Source organism: Anabrus simplex, chromosome 1, assembly GCF_040414725.1.
Source record: "Anabrus simplex isolate iqAnaSimp1 chromosome 1, ASM4041472v1, whole genome shotgun sequence".
NCBI classification, from domain to species: Eukaryota; Metazoa; Arthropoda; class Insecta; order Orthoptera; family Tettigoniidae; genus Anabrus; species Anabrus simplex.
Genome location: NC_090265.1, coordinates 418,958,159 through 418,974,245, shown reverse-complemented (window position 1 = coordinate 418,974,245; position 16,087 = coordinate 418,958,159). Strand labels below are relative to the sequence as shown.

General features: G+C 41.9%; 1 protein-coding gene across 1 annotated transcript in view; it reads left to right on the top strand.

Annotated features, from left to right (window-relative positions):
- Positions 1-2,468: 2,468 nt before the first annotated feature.
- The window catches only part of LOC136866792 (U-scoloptoxin(16)-Sm1a), an 88,864-nt gene continuing 75,245 nt past the window's right edge, over positions 2,469-16,087 (top strand). The window contains exon 1 of the mRNA XM_067143901.2: positions 2,469-2,641. The gene's annotated coding sequence lies outside the window, so the exon portion shown is untranslated. The remainder of the gene's footprint in view (positions 2,642-16,087) is intronic.

The window sequence follows — 16,087 nt, the reverse complement described above, 5'->3', positions numbered from 1 at the left end:
ATGTATTATTTTCACCCAATAGAACAACTAAGAATCGAGCGACACATTCAGTGATGTGCTTATTTTGCAAATCCTTTGAGTGTTTTTTGGAGATATTAAAGAGTTTCAAATGTGTAGGCATTAGTCAGAAAGCGATGCGTCGGTCTCTTGATGTCAGGCGCGTAGTTCTCGTGCTTGACTCACGCCTTGTTGCTAAACATTACATACGTACCTCGCCATTATCTCGAGGAGGACCGGAGAAAAGAACAGTATGATATAGAGCCACAGCATTTCGGAGTTATAAAGCTTTCTTTTTCATCGCCATTGAATCAGAAAAAGGCCAGATAATACAGTAAAATGGTGATAATTTAAGTGCTTTATTGTCCTTCTCATCAGTACATAGTACACGAGATGAAATCAACAACTTCAACATGCAATGACATGGTCGTTGTGAATAATGGATGCAAACTCGGAGAACATTGTTGGGCTCTTTGGTCCTCTTTAAACAGAACATGTAATATCCATGAAATGAAATGAAATGAAATGAAATGAAATGAAATGGCGTATGGCTTTTAGTGCCGAGAGTGTCCGAGGACAAGTTCGGCTCGCCAGATGCAGGTCTTTTGATTTGAAGCCCGTAGGCGACCTGTGCGGCGTGATGAGGATGAAATGATACGGAAGACGACACGTAGACCTAGCCCACCGAGCCAGCGGAGTTAACCAATGATGGTTAAAATTCCTGTTGCTATGTAGGGAATACGTTCGGTGTGTGCGTTTATCAACAAATCGTGAGTCATGCAATACACTGGACATCAGAGCGAGTGGCATAGCTTTCTGTCTGGTACCCACACATTTGAAATACCCACAATTTTTCAATCATCATAATGCTCTTGTATCCACTAACTTGATAAGAAACATTCGTGTACTAATCGTCATTGGACATAAATAGGTAAATGAAACCAAAAATCATATACATCTCCAAAAGTACTTGTCTGATTTGCAAAGTAAGCGCATCACTGAATTTACCGCTTTATTCTTAATTGTTCTGAAAATGAAAACCTACAACCTGTTTTCCAGTCTTTGATCGGGTCAGGGATGCAATGAATGAAACATATATGGGCTGTTAGTACAATGGGGTCGCCACTCCCAAGGTAATTTATTAATGACTGATAAATGCTATGAAATGATAATTGAGAGTGTTGCTGGAATGAAAGATGACAGGGAAAACCGGAGTACCCGGAGAGGAACCTGTCCCGCCTCCACTTTGTCCAGCACAAATCTTACATTGAGTGACCGCGATTTGAACCACGGTATCCAGCGGTGTAAGGCCGACGCGCTGTCGTCTGAGCCACGGAGACTCCTCTTAATTGTTCTATTGGGTTAAATTAGTATAGTCCGGTTTGAAAAAAACAAAGTTGCTACCTCTTTCTCGGTAATTACGTACATGATTGGAGGAATAGGACACTATTCCACGAGCCCCTTAATACAATTTAAGAATTTGAAAACATAATGCCTATACTTTTAACGGGCCAGAAGATATTTGAGTTGGACAACTTAGGTGAATCACCTTGTGTATATTAAATGCTTAACTCTTATATTGAAACCCAGCTGTAATTTTTCCATCGACACAACGCTCTTGTATCCAACTTGATAAGAAACATTCGTGTACTAATCGTCAATGGGCATAAATAGGTAAACGAAACACAAAAGACATCGGGATTTTAAGACAGAACGCAAGAGTATGAAGTTGCTGCTTCACCGCGTCTGTTAAACTTGGTACGTTCTAAAAGCCACCTAAAGGACGTCGGAAACTTCGACCGCCATTTTCTCGGAAACGGTCGAGTGTCTACGGATAAACCGAAACATGTGTTCGCTTCTTTCGGCCCCACTGTCAATGGACGAAGTTTCTGGGACTTGGCGGGTTCTCCTCGTGAGAGTGACTAGTCAGAGCCTCTCTTCCCTAGCTGGGGACTCTCACTAGGCCATCAACGTCCGGGTTTGCATAAGACATTTTGGATGGCTTATGGGGAGCGTTAAAATGAAGAGCACCGTAGGCTTCTCCTGCTACAACACCACTGAAACTGGAAAAGAACCACAGTATAACAAAAAAAATATAATAGGAATTATGCACAAATAAAGAGAAGTCAGAGGTATCTTGTCTCTAGATTCGTGAGGATGTTGCCAGAGAAGCCCTCCACTACTAGACAAAACATGAACATCAATACTTTATAGTAAAGGGTTCAGTTGCTTGAACGATAGGAAGACTCCTGTTTGTTAGCTTCCTCCTCACCGATAAGTTGACAGCGCGAAATGCGGGAGCCTTTGTCTGTAGTGGAGCACGACGTGAATACAATAGTAGCTATCAAAACGCATTCAAATCTTTAAGTCCGTAGCGCGCAATCGTTCTTTTAGTACAGCTTCAGCTTGTACACTATATTTTTATGGTCAAAGAGGAGACATACATACAATTACCTTTTGTTCTAGGAACAGACTATGCTGAGTTTTACTGCGGAACAAGGACCGGCTGAACTTCAGACGTCATTACACTCTGCCAGTTGCTAGTAAGGTCGTAAACTGGAATGCTATGAACACTGGTTGATTTATGTACCATCCAGAACTCCTCGAACTGCCCAAGGAGTGAAGCTTTCGCCCGAAGAAGACGGTAAGTAACAGCCACGCATGTGGGATACCTATCTTATTATTAAGCCTATTTTCACTCGGAAAGTAAAACAGAAATACTTTAGGTCGGACTGAGTAGCTCAGACGATAGAAAACTGGCCTTCTGAGCTCAAGTTGGTGGGTTCGGCCCTGGTGTTTGGAAGTGCAAAAATACTTCAGCCTAGCATCGGCAGATTTAATGGCACGTAAGGGAACTTCTGTCGGACATTCTTCAAGTGCCATCCATATCCGGTCCTCCAGACGTTGTTGATCACCCTGGAGAAAGCACTCCTTTCTTTAGCTAATTTGACGAGTTTTTCGGTGCATTTTATGCAAGTCCAGTCTTTGATGTTTTGGAGCCATGAAATCGGTGGTCCACCAGCTCCTCACTTGCCTTCTATCTTGCCTTGTAATATCAGATGTAGAACATGGCCTAAATAAGCTGTTTTCCTGACTTTGATGCTGTTTGCCAGCCCACATTCAGCTCTAGCTCTCCTATACACTTCATTATTAGTTACAAAAACTGTCCAGAGTATTCTGAGTATTCTCCTATGTAACCACATTACAACACCTCATTTCAAAGGCCTCTAATATGTTCATGAAGGAAGTTTTGACAGTCCAAGTCTCTACTTCATAAAGCAGTGTGGACCAGGCATAACATTTCAACGTTTTTTTCTTGAGTTGGATATATAGATTATGTCCTCATCTTTTGGAAAGATGATATGGAAATCTCAATACGCGTCTTATCTGCTTTTCAGGGTTTCCAGATAGCCTGTTATTGTAAGACTCAGATGTTTCCAAATATCCAATAGTGCGTAAGTTGCTATTGGCATTATTTTCAACAAATATAGTTATAGGGCTGTGTGGATTCAAAGTTTGAAGTTTTCATTTCAAATATTGCTTTAACAGCTGCAGTGGTTCTTTTTTGGATGCGTCTTACAATTTATTTGAAGAGTTAGACTTAAATATTTCGTTTGATAAATGCCACTGCCTGCGGGATATGCAGTGATAGCTACCTCTCATCAGCGGACGTGCAAAATATATTTCATTACCACTAAAGAAATGAAAACAAGAATAATCACATAACGAATGATCATATTTTCATTACTGACATCCTAATCGTTGATAACAGCGGACTAGGAAGATTTGCACTTAAATTTTAACATCTTCCTTTGAATTTAGTTTTGCTAATGCGTCAGATTCTGATGTGAGGAAGTTTGAGTACATCACACGACCGAAGCTTTAAAGCATGCATAAGAATGATACGTCCTCAGTTGAGAGTTCGTAAGTTTCATCAGGGGAAAGTCTGACTCGTTAACTGAATGGTCAGCGTACTGGCCTTCGGTTCAGAAAGCCACGGGTTCGATTCCAGGCCGGGTCTGGGATTTTAACCTTCATTGGTTAATTCCGATGGCTCAGGGGTTGGATGTTTGTACTGTCCCCAACATCCCTAAAACTCACACACCACACACAACACTAACCTCCACCACAATAACACACATGGCAGATGCCGCACCCGGCTAGAAATAGCCACACGAAATTATAATTGTCAGGGAAAACATATTTTCGAGTGCGATGTTATGGTAACAAACAGAAGTACGACGAGTATGAGTGTGAAGAGACAATGGACAGTTACGAACGAGGATATGCGCTTGGAGCGGCACGCAAGTGTTTCAGCATGCGCTCTTACTCGCAGAGCCACGCTTTGTGCATATCCTCTCTAGAACAAGTTCAAAGTATAAACTGGTCATTTACTGAAAGGTATAAAATGGCAGGCAGGGATTCAATTGGGCGGTAATACTTCATCGTTGGTCCCCCCTTCCCCCCAAATTGAAATATACAATTCAGGAACGTGAATCTTACAAATCGTACCTCGAATTACAAGCAGGAGACATAGAAGAGTCCATTGACAGTGCTCACCAACCTGTCCTAATAAGTGTGTTTACTTGTATAGTAAAATATCACAAAGCGAGCGACATTTTCCAAAGAAGCCGGCTGAACGAAATTAATGCAATGTGGGATCACTCCCAGAATTCAACACTGTTATATTTCATTTCCAACTGGGGAATTTCATTTCTCACCAGCCAAGGCGTACGCAGACTAAGAAAGGGAGAATTTTTAAGTAACATCTCCTACTATTGATCTAGCAAGTGAGTAAGGGAGCATCAGCCTCCGTGCACAATGCAGCAACCTCTCGCGGTGCTAATTGGGGCACAATCCTCTAGTCCCGAATGCAAGCTCACAGCTGCGCGACCCTAACCGCACGGCCAACTCGCTGGGTTATTGAACACATATTGATATTGTTTGCAGCATTCATCAGTTCTATAAAAGGCCAAAAAACTAATTTGCACGCGTATGAAACCGCAGGCAAAAATCTAATGTGTGTGTGTGTGTGTGTGTGTGTGTGTGTGTGTGTGTGTGTGTGTGTGTGTGTAAATATATAGCCTACTGTATAGGCTGTATACTGTACACCACGGAACCTCCCAGGCTCATGTGGCAGCGCGCAGGCCTCTCACTGAAATCCGGTCATTCCATGTGAGAGATTTGTGCTGGACAAAGCGGAGGCGATGACTGGTTGTTTGTGTTCGTCTTCATTTACACACAACGCAAAACTCTACACTACCAACCACCACAGAAAAAGTAGTAGTCAATAAATCCTTCCACATAGGGTTGGCGTCAGTAAGGGCATCCGATCGTAAAACTGGGCCAAATCTACGTTGATTGCCAACAACAAGCAATAGGCGAAACATCAAGGAGAAATATTGAGTCAGTAGATTTGCTGGCTCACTGAAGACACACCTTTCAGTGCAAAAATTCCAGTAATTCTGCTCCTTGGGGCGATAAGCTCGTGTCAGAGCATGCTCAGTCAGCCTGCAGACTGGTCGGATCCCCAACAGCTCCTCCATGAACAGTCATAGAAAGCCCTTTCGTCATTTCAGGGGAATGCTAAGAAAATGAATACACTATCTGATCAAATGGACACGCACGAAACGACCCCTCTAAGTTTTCCTCTGATACAGCGACAACCAGTGGACATCAATAGAGATTAAAGGGTCTTTACATACTTCCCCCTTTATCGTGTTCTGAGGATGAGGAGAAGACCAAGTCTTTTCTATGAAAAACAAACCCACACTGTTACCTTCCCTACCTCAGACGTGCTCACGCTGGGTATTTCATCTCGCGGGCGCACAGCATTGCAAGCAGGCGATGAGCGTATGCTATTCAACCACGGTGACGTTGTGTATACGTCATAGGCCGTGAAGGTTAAGCGAAATTCTCCCAGTCACTCTCGATACTCGATACTCGAGTTTGGGTTACGTGAATGATGTTGATCCACGGAATATCACTGTAATATTTGTCACAAATGGAAGATAGTAATTGCTTTTACTCAAATAAAATCTCAAATCTCAGGTTGATTAAGAAATAATACGAAATATTTTATTTTAGAGAATACATACTTTACTGCCTTACAACGACTATATCTGCTACGTCGCAGCGCTTCCATAAGTGTTTTGTTTGTCCAACACTGTCGTCTGTGATGTCTTTGCTCACTGAAGTTCTTTGGTGTCGTTTTATTGATTTTTCTCATTCGATGTAATTTGATGGGCTGTCACTTCATGTGCATTAACTGATTCATTAAACGATTTATTGGTCCAGGGATCATGCTATTTTTCAACAAAATACCCGCACTCCCATTCGCTAGAAAGAGCTCGTTGGTGCCAGCCCTGGACCTCAAGCAAAAGAACAAACGACGCCGCGAGCAGCGGAATGCAAGACATATGGCCAAAGATAACAAAAATCGCAGACATAGCACTCACATTCACCGGTGCCAGCCCTGGACATCAAGAAAGAAACAAAAGACGGCGCAAGCAGCGGAATGCAACACCATGGACTCCTATTTGCAGCCAGTAAATACGTATACATATTTCTTACTAGTAACGACGGTATTTCTTAATCAACCTGGGATATGAGACTTTATTTGAGTAAATCAATGATTACCTTTCGTTTGTGACAAATATTACAGTGATATTTCGTGGATCAACATCGTTCACGTTACCCGAGTTTGAAATGGAGACACAATATAATGAAAGAAAGAAAGAAACAAAGCAGAAATCACAGAATTTTAGTTATCTTTTCCGTTCAGCACTTTCCGTTCATTGCTCAATATGTTTCTTTAATACAGTTTCTCTTTTAGGCGATGCTGCGAAAAATGTAATTATACTGTTCATGGTGTCCAACAATTCCTATACTAGGCACGCTGCATGCATGAGGAAGTTCTGAATTAAATTAATGGTTTGTACAGTGCACATACGGTGCCTAAGGGTACTTATGCCTAATTTTAGCAGCACAGCCATTAAATTGGCCACTCATATTGCTGGCTCTATTAAAACCCATACCTCTTAATTTTGTTCAAATTTAGAATAACATCGTGCAGATTTTCGATAAAGAACATTGACTAACGAAAAAAAAAAAAAAAAAAAAACATGGCTCAAGAGCTCCGAAGGGCCATGGCCTACCAAGCGACCGCTGCTCAGCCCGAAGGCCTACAGATTACGAGGTGGCGTGTGGTCAGCACGATGGATCCTCTCGGCCGTTATTCTTGGCTTTCTAGACCGGGGCCGCCATCTCACCGTTAGATAGCTCCTCAATTGTAATCACGTAGGCTGAGTGGACTTCGAACGAGCCCTCAGATGCATGTAAAAATCCCTGACCTGGCCGGGAACTGAACCCGGGGCCTCCGGATAAGAGGCAGACACGCTACCCCTACACCACGGGACCAGCTCACGAGCATCATACATGTATGTTTGGTATTCAGCCCGAAGGCGGTTGGATCCTCAACAGGTTCACCATTACCTGTCATAGATGGCCTAGGTGTCACTGAAGAGGCGTACTAGGGAAATGGGGAGTGAGGAAGTTTCCCCTTGTTTTCCTCACTGAGTCAGAAGTTGCTATTGCACATCAGTCTGCCAAGCCCACTGAAATGCATGCACCAACTGACCTTACGCGCAACATCTTCACACCATTCATAGCAGGGACTGGCTGCATAAGGAACGGTATTACTAGCATCACTCATACCTCAGCCACTTTCATATTGTCAAAACCAAGGATAAGACAGAGACAGGTCTATAAAAGTAAAAATTTTATTCTAGCCCATGCCAGAAGACATAGCGCACTGTAAACACTACATCTTGCCATCATATACGGGAACAAATTTAAGGAAATTTTCCCGAATGACGAAAACTTGTTTCTGAACGTGCACATAACGAATACATAGAGAGAGAGAGAGAGAGAGAGAGTTGGTCAATACCTGAAACATCTGCTAGGCCTACACTCCTTAATTTTATTGACAATAAATTGGTAATAATAAGTCCGCATACTTCAAAATTTCATTTTGGATCCTTGGACTGGAATAAGTTGGATTAGCATCACAATTTGTAACATGATATTTTAACTCACTGACGACAATTCGAAAACGCAAACATGCTCTAAGAATGCCGTCATGCGAACGTTCGTTCTTTCCAAGGAAATACCACCGGCCCGCCCCTGTGGGGTAGTGGTTAGCGTGATTAGCTGCCACCCCCGGAGGCCCGGGTTCGATTCCCGGCTCTGCCACGAAATTTGAAAAGTGGTACGAGGGCTAGAACGGGGTCCATTCAGCCTCGGGAGGTCACCTAAGTACTGGTGGGTTGGATTCCCACCTCACCACCTCAGCCATCCTGGAAGTGGTTTTCCGTGGTTTCCCACTTCTCCTCCAGGCAAATGCCGGGATGGTACCTAACTTAAGGCCACGGCCGCTTCATTCCCTCTTCCTTGCCTGTCCCTTCCAATCTTCCCATCCCTCCACAAGGCCCCTGTTCAGCATAGCAGGTGAGACCCCCAGTGGGCGAGGTACTGGTCCTCCTCCCCAGCTGTATCTCCCGACCCAAAGTCTGGCGCTCTATGACACTGCCCTTGAGGTGGTAGAGATGGGATCCCTCGCTGAGTCCAAGGGAAAAACCGAACCTGGAGGGTAAACAGATTAAGAAGAAGAGGAAATACGACCGGATTCTCTATGATATTCTCTGCCACAGAAGAGTGCAGTTTTGATAATTGGAGTTTTTTAGGTTTTCCTCTATTTGACTTGTTCTGTCCCTGTCTATTTGGTCAATAATGTACCTATATTTGTTTACAAAACCAGAGATAATTTTTGAACAAATTTTGTGATATTCCTTTTTTTCGTAATTTCTAAATTCTTCTTTGGCATTCTTCCATTTCATAAATGCATTTTTAATCAGAGAACCAAGTTAAACATGACTTCCTTGCCCTTTTCCAAAAGCAGATGAAAATGATACGAATATATCACCAAAATATCCTTCACTTACATCGTCTTTATTTAAATTATATTTCTTCGGAAAATTTTTAATTTCTTCATAATGTTGCAAAAAAATAATCAAGTCACTATAACCATATGAACTCACACTTTACATCGGAAACAATTATGTCTTTCCACTCGTCCCGTATGAAGTTCAAAACTTGTCACATCACGACCGTTAGTTTCGGCCAGTGTCACAGTAGCGTAATGTCATCTCGGAGGTCTGTATTCAAATCCATCCCCCGGTGAAGTTCTATTCTTCGACTCGTGCGTTCATGCCGGTTTTAAGTCACGTGCAGATTTAGCATGATCAACACTTTAACGCTGATATGCCCAGTTTTCCGTGGTTTCCCACTTCTCCTCCAGGCAAATGCCGGGATGGTACCTAACTTAAGACTACGGCCGCTTCCTTCCCTCTTCCTTGTCTATCCCTCCCAATCTTCCCATCCCCCCGCAAGGTCCCTGTTCAGCATAGCAAGTGAGGCCGCCTGGGCGAGGTACTGGTCTAGGATGAGTGTGTGAGTGGTGGTGGTGGTGATTATTGTTTTAAGAGGAAGTACAACTAGGCAACCATCCATGAGTGTGTGAATTGCAGGCTCAGGTTTGGAGGCGGGGGAAAGGTAATGACAGCCGATCCACGGAGAAAAGCAAATCTTATTAAAGGGAAAGGTTTGTACACAGGTGGAACGATAAAATGTAATACACTAGATGCATATTAGTGGGGCAGAAGGCCTCCAATTTTCAATTTACAAAATTATTTTTAAGATTCTGAGCTGTTAAGGAAAGAAATATAACTACTTCCTCACTGCCATAACTTACTGGCCTATACTGCAAAACGAGACATTTCCTACGGGTTTTATTTGTGATAAATGCGCCCTAAAATTTCTTTCAGTGGCTGGATTGCTCACCAAAAGTGTGACCGGTGTTGAGAAATCCAAAAAATGCATGGCCCATAAAATCTGGGGGGCAAGCTTGCCTGCCGGTACAAAATTCTTAACCATGACCTGATCTCCGACCTTAAATTGGTGGGCCACCGTCCACGATCACATTATCTCTCTTTAACTTTCTCATGAGAGGCCTTAAGGATACTTTTAGCTTTCTTCCACAGGTCCCTGATATTATTGAAATGTATTGTCTCTGGCAATATCTCATCGATGGACCAAAGATTAGACAACGACGTGTTAGGAGCAAACTTAAACATGAGAGAGGCAGAAGTGAACTTGTGGGACTCATGAAGAGCCGAATTTAAAGCAAAAGATAACCAATGCAGAGAATTATCCCACCTAGAATGATCTTCGTGATGAAAAGCTATCAAAGCAGATCGAAAATTACGGTTGACACGTTCAGCCAGAGATGGTTGAGGGTAATAATCAGAAGTAGTGACATATGATATGGATAAATCAAAACAGAATTTTCGGAATAAATTAGATGTAAATGCCTTACCGTTATCGGAAACTACATTGACAAGGACCAAAAGAATCAAAGATAGTATTAAGGCAAAAAATGGTAGACTGAGCGGTAGCAAGCTTAGTTGGAAATAACCATAGAAATCTGGTGAAGCCATCTACACACACAGAGAATAATTTATTCCCGTTCCCCTTAGATTGAGGGAAGGGTCTGACGTAGTCTATATACAAACGCTCCATAGGACGAGAGGCGTGATATGATGACAATAGCCCTAGCTCAGTAGACAAGGTGGGCTTACTAAGCAAGCAAGATTTACAAGCTTTAACAATTTCTCTGATTTCGCCGTCCATACTCTTCCAGATGAACATTTCTCTAGTTCTCTCTCTCATCTTAAAGATGCATGAATACCACCCTAATAATAGTACTTGAAGATCAACGGCACAAGAACAGCTGGAACAACTACGTTCATCTTCTGATCATGCCACGAAGGGCAGCACAGAACCCCATTCCTCAGCACATAAGGGACAACATGTTCCCCAGAAGAAAGGCTTTCGATTATAGGAGTCAGCACTGGATCTTCCCGTTCATATTTATCGATGTCACGAACATAAAGGCATCCATCAAAATAACACTAACACAAGAAGGTTCACTAGACTCAACGTCACTAGAAAACATGCGGCTGCGACCACATTCTCTGATCCCCTAAAGTGTCGCACGTCGAATTGAAAAGCTGAAATTGTGATAGCCCAACGGGCGATATGTCCAGCACGATGAGGCCTAGCTAAAACTCAACTTAAAGCCTGATTGTCAGTTTCTAACTCGAATCTGACATACTCCAGATAAAGGTGGAACGTCTCCAAGGCAACCAGGACTGCAAGTCCTTCTAACTCAGAGTACTTGGCTTCTTGAGTCGATAAGTTCCTTGACGCATAAGCAATAGGCCGCCTTCCGAGTTTAGTTTCTTGAGGAAGGACAGCAGCAACAGCAGATGAAGAGGCATCGGTTTGAACTATGAATTTCTTAAAGAAATCTTGCATGGATAATACTGGAGGGTTACAAAGAGGTAACTTAAGGTCTTTAGACGCAGCTTGCTGCGATGACCCTCATTCGAACTTGACATCTCTACTACGAGGTAGGTTTAGGGGTGTCGCCCTACTAGCGAAGTTAGGAATAAAAGCCCTGAAGATATTCACCATGTCTATGAACCTAGCGATTCCTTTGACGTCCTTGGGCGGTTTGAAGTCACGAATAGCCTGCGGTCTGGAATGGTCGATAGAAACACCATCGGGCGACACAATATGCCCTAAGAAAGGCATAGAAGGCTTAGCAAAAGCCACCTTAGATAACTTAACTGTCAACGCAGCCTTACGAATGCGATTTATAACTTCCTTAAGATGATCTAAGTGTTCTTGAAAGGTCTAAGAAAACACCGCGACATCATCGAGGTAATGATAAAGATAATCAAATTTGATATCGGCGAAGACCCTATCCAGCAGTCTCGTAAAAACTGCCGCCCCCGTGGTGAGCACAAAAGGCATGTGGTTGTATTCATACAAATTACAGTCGGTAGCGAAAGCTGTCAGATGTTTGGATTCTTCCGCCAGAGGAATTTGATTATGCGCTTGGTTAAGATCTAAGATGATAAAGAACTTAGCCTTACAAAACCATGAAAAACCTAGGAAGCGGCCGTGGCCTTAATTTAGGTACAGCCCCAGCATTTGCCTGGTGTAAAAATGGGAAACCATGGAAAACCATCTTCAGCCTGCCGACAGTGGGGTTCGAATCCACTATCTCCCAGAGGCAAGCTCACAGCTGCACGCTCGTAACCGCACGGCCAACTCGCCGGGTATGTCTTTTAGAGTTGTTCATTATGATACACACGGAAAAAATCATGTTATATAAACTGTCTCGGCTTAGCATAAATTGTATGATTCCATTCCGAAAAACGATCGTTTTCTTGGTATGTACGGATGGTTCTCATCAACTGACACTTTGCCATCAGGGGTATAAGCTTTCGAAAAATTTGCCAACAGGTGGTCAAATACTGGATTTATCTTTATATTTATCTTTATTTTTCATTTTGAGAAGAATTTGTCCATTACTCACCTCATTGTCAGATATATGTAAAAATCTCTCGAGGAAACTCTAATAATAATAATAATAATAATAATAATAATAATAATAATAATAATAATAATAATAATAATAATAATAATAATAATAATAATGATGATGATAATAATAATAATAATAATAATAATAATAATAATGTTATTGGCTTTACATCACACTAACTACGTTTACGGTTTTCAGAAACGCTGAGGTGCCGAAATTTAGTCCCGCAGGAGTTCTTTTGCAAACCAGTAAATCTACTGACAAGAGGCTGACGTATTTCGGTCTGAGCCAGAATCGAATCTGCCAAGTTAGGATCAGAAAACTGGCCAGCGCGTCAACCGTCTGAGTCACTCAGCCGACGAGAAACAATTCTCTTCTGTGTCATCAGCTCATAGAAAATAGGCGTAGTGTGCAATTTATTGCGAGAAATATAGTGTCCTAATTTAGGTTTCTGTACAATCCCCTGCGGCAACAGTATGGCCATATCAAGCTTTATTTCGTCCTCATTTTTTCGGACCAGCTCCTGATCTCGATTCCTTCGTTTCATCTTACTAAACTGCGTTTTATGTGCGATTTCCTGCTGGGCATCTTTTGTCTGTTCAGCTATATTCTGGCATATCTCGTCATAAAATATAATTACATTTTTTTGCCCTGTTTTGTTTTCCATAAAAACCGAACTCGATAGCTGCAGTCGCTTAAGTGCGGCCAGTATCCAGTATTCGGGAGATAGTTGGTTCGAATCCCATTGTCGGCAGCCCTGAAGATGGTTTTCCGTGGTTTCCCATTTTCACACCCGGCAAATGCTGGGGCTGTATCGTAATTGAGGCCACGGCCGCTTCCTTCCCATACCTAGCCCTTTCCTGCCCCATCGTCGCCATAAGACCTATCTGTATCGGTGCGACGTACAGCAACTTGCAAATGTTTTCCCTAAAAATTCTCTCTTTACATCACGATGGAATTTTGGATCAATGCGGGACATTCTTTGTCCATTTTCAGTATAAGTTGATGAAGAACTAGCACTGGTTGGATTGTAATCAGTATTATTGTCATCCCTGTCACTGTCATGATCGGTACTTGAACTGGAATCGAACACGTGTTGTTTCTTTCGCGACTGCTGAACATTCGCATCAGCTGGGCCCGAACCCTGTAAATTCAAGCCTGCAGTACTTACATCCCAGGTAAGTTCCTGTCACTTACGAATTCCCCTTCGGCAGAACTCACTTCGCTATGATCACTACTCTCCCCACTAAATTCCAACATTTCGCTTGTCATGGCCAGTAAATTATCTTCCTCTAACGGTGGGAGCCGGTAATTCCTTTTAGACATTTTAGCGGAAAAAATTAAAAAGCATCGAATAGAACTCTGGTCTCTGCAGTTTGGACGGAAATCATGAATTGTGCCTGTATTACGGATGGGTACGATAATAAATGTACAATGGGCATTATGTACTCGCGGTAAACACACACTCCAGTCGTGAAGGAAGATCTCAAGAATGGGGATAAAAAATCAGATCACAGTACTAAAATGTCATCAGAGAGGTCTGTTCAGTATCATAATCCCTAGGAATCCCTTCTGCAATAACAGTATTGCATTTAAGGGACGATGAGCCGATGAGCTAAAGCTTCAGCGCGAAGCTCTTAGGCTTTAGGCCGTTCTTGCCCGGACGTAAGCAGTGTTCTTTATGATGCAACTCGTGGCTGACACATTGGTATTGGAAGGACATTGTTGAAAAAAATCACATGTGAGGGCAAACTCATCCAGAATACGCTGCTGAAAAAGAAATAAAACTCTGCCGGCAACAATCTCCAGTCCATCCTGTATTTGAGTCTGATACCGTAACAGACCATTAAGTAAGAAAGGAAAATTATGTCAATTAAATCTCACGCAACAGGAGATGATGAAATTCCCATTTCATTCGTGACCTACATAATCGACATAATATTGCCCATTATTAAGCATTCAATTAATACCTGCCTTACTTCAGGCAATATCCCAATTAAATGGAAAGATGCACTCATTGCGCCAGTCCTAAAAAACCTCTCATGCAAGCAATACATCTGACTACCGACCTATCTGCATTCTCACAGCACTTTCTAAGGTTCTGGAGAAAATAATGCATAAAAAAGTCAAATACCTGGAAAAACATTCTGTACTTTATCCTTTACAGTCTGGTTTTAAGAAAGGACACAGTACTTCAGCAGCACTAATCAAAATCACGGATGACATTAGACGGGCTATGGACGAACAAAAACTGACTATACTTATTCTTCTAGACTTCAGCAGTGCGTTTGACAATGTAAATATAGACATATTGTTAGCCAAGTTACCAAAACTTCACATGGCTCATTCTGCTATTCAGCTCTTGGGCTCATACCTCAAGCATAGACGACAGATAGTTGTATCAAACATGACAAATACAGAATGGAAGACTAAGCTATCCCCAAGGGTCTATTCTTCGACCTCTTTTATTCTTAATCTATATTAATGACATTTCTTCTCATCTAAATGACTGCAACTATCACCTTTATGCTGACTATCTTCATATATACTCACACTTTAAAGTATTAGACATTGACAAAGCAATCGATCAAATTAACTCGACTTTAAATTCAATTAGCTCGTATGCAAAAAAGAACTGCCTATTAATTAACCCGAGGAAAACGCAAGAAATCATAATAGGACAATCTAGGCTTTAAAATACGCTAAACATCACACAACAGCCCACTCTCATGCTCTGTGGTGAAACCATACCTTTTCAGAAGTATGTAAAAAATCTAGGCCTTGTCATGAATGACACATTAAACTGGAATGACCATATAACAAGTGTCTGCAGAAAAGTATATGCAGCTCTCCACCCACTAATTTAAACAATCCATTCTTCCACATAGCATGAAAATAAAACTTATTCAAACTCTCATTTTCCCAATAATGTATTATTGTGACGTCGTATTAACTGATGCAACTGTAGAACAATCTATGAAACTTCAAAGGGCAATGAACTCTTGCATACGATTTACATTTTCTTTGAACTTTAGGACACATATTTCCATTTATTATGAGAAGCTATCCTGGCTGAAAATTGATCAACTAAGACATTTACATACTGCGACACTAATTTTTCGACTTCTGAACGAATCTACATCTGAATACCTGTCCTCATAGTTAACTTCCTCTCATCTATCCATGGACATAACAACAGATCGACTTCTTCCCTTATGATACCGGTTATTCATTCAGCTGTATATAACCACTCTTTCCAAGTGTCTGGGACAAGGCTTCTTGTAATACCCATTGTCAATAAAATTGTCACAATGGCTTTTCTGTGACAGTAACATGTTTCCGATGTGAAGCTGTTGAATGGGGCAACAGTTGCATAAGAGTTGACAGGAACTGATTTGTGTACTTGTTCATTTCTTTCACAATTAAATTCAAAATATGTAAAAAAAAAAAAAGACGGGTGGCCTCCGGTGAGGCCTGGTGCAGGTCTTTTGATTTGACTCCCGTAGGTGACCTCCGCGTCGTGATGAAGATGAAATCATGATGATGAAGATAGCACATACAACCAGTCCCCATGCT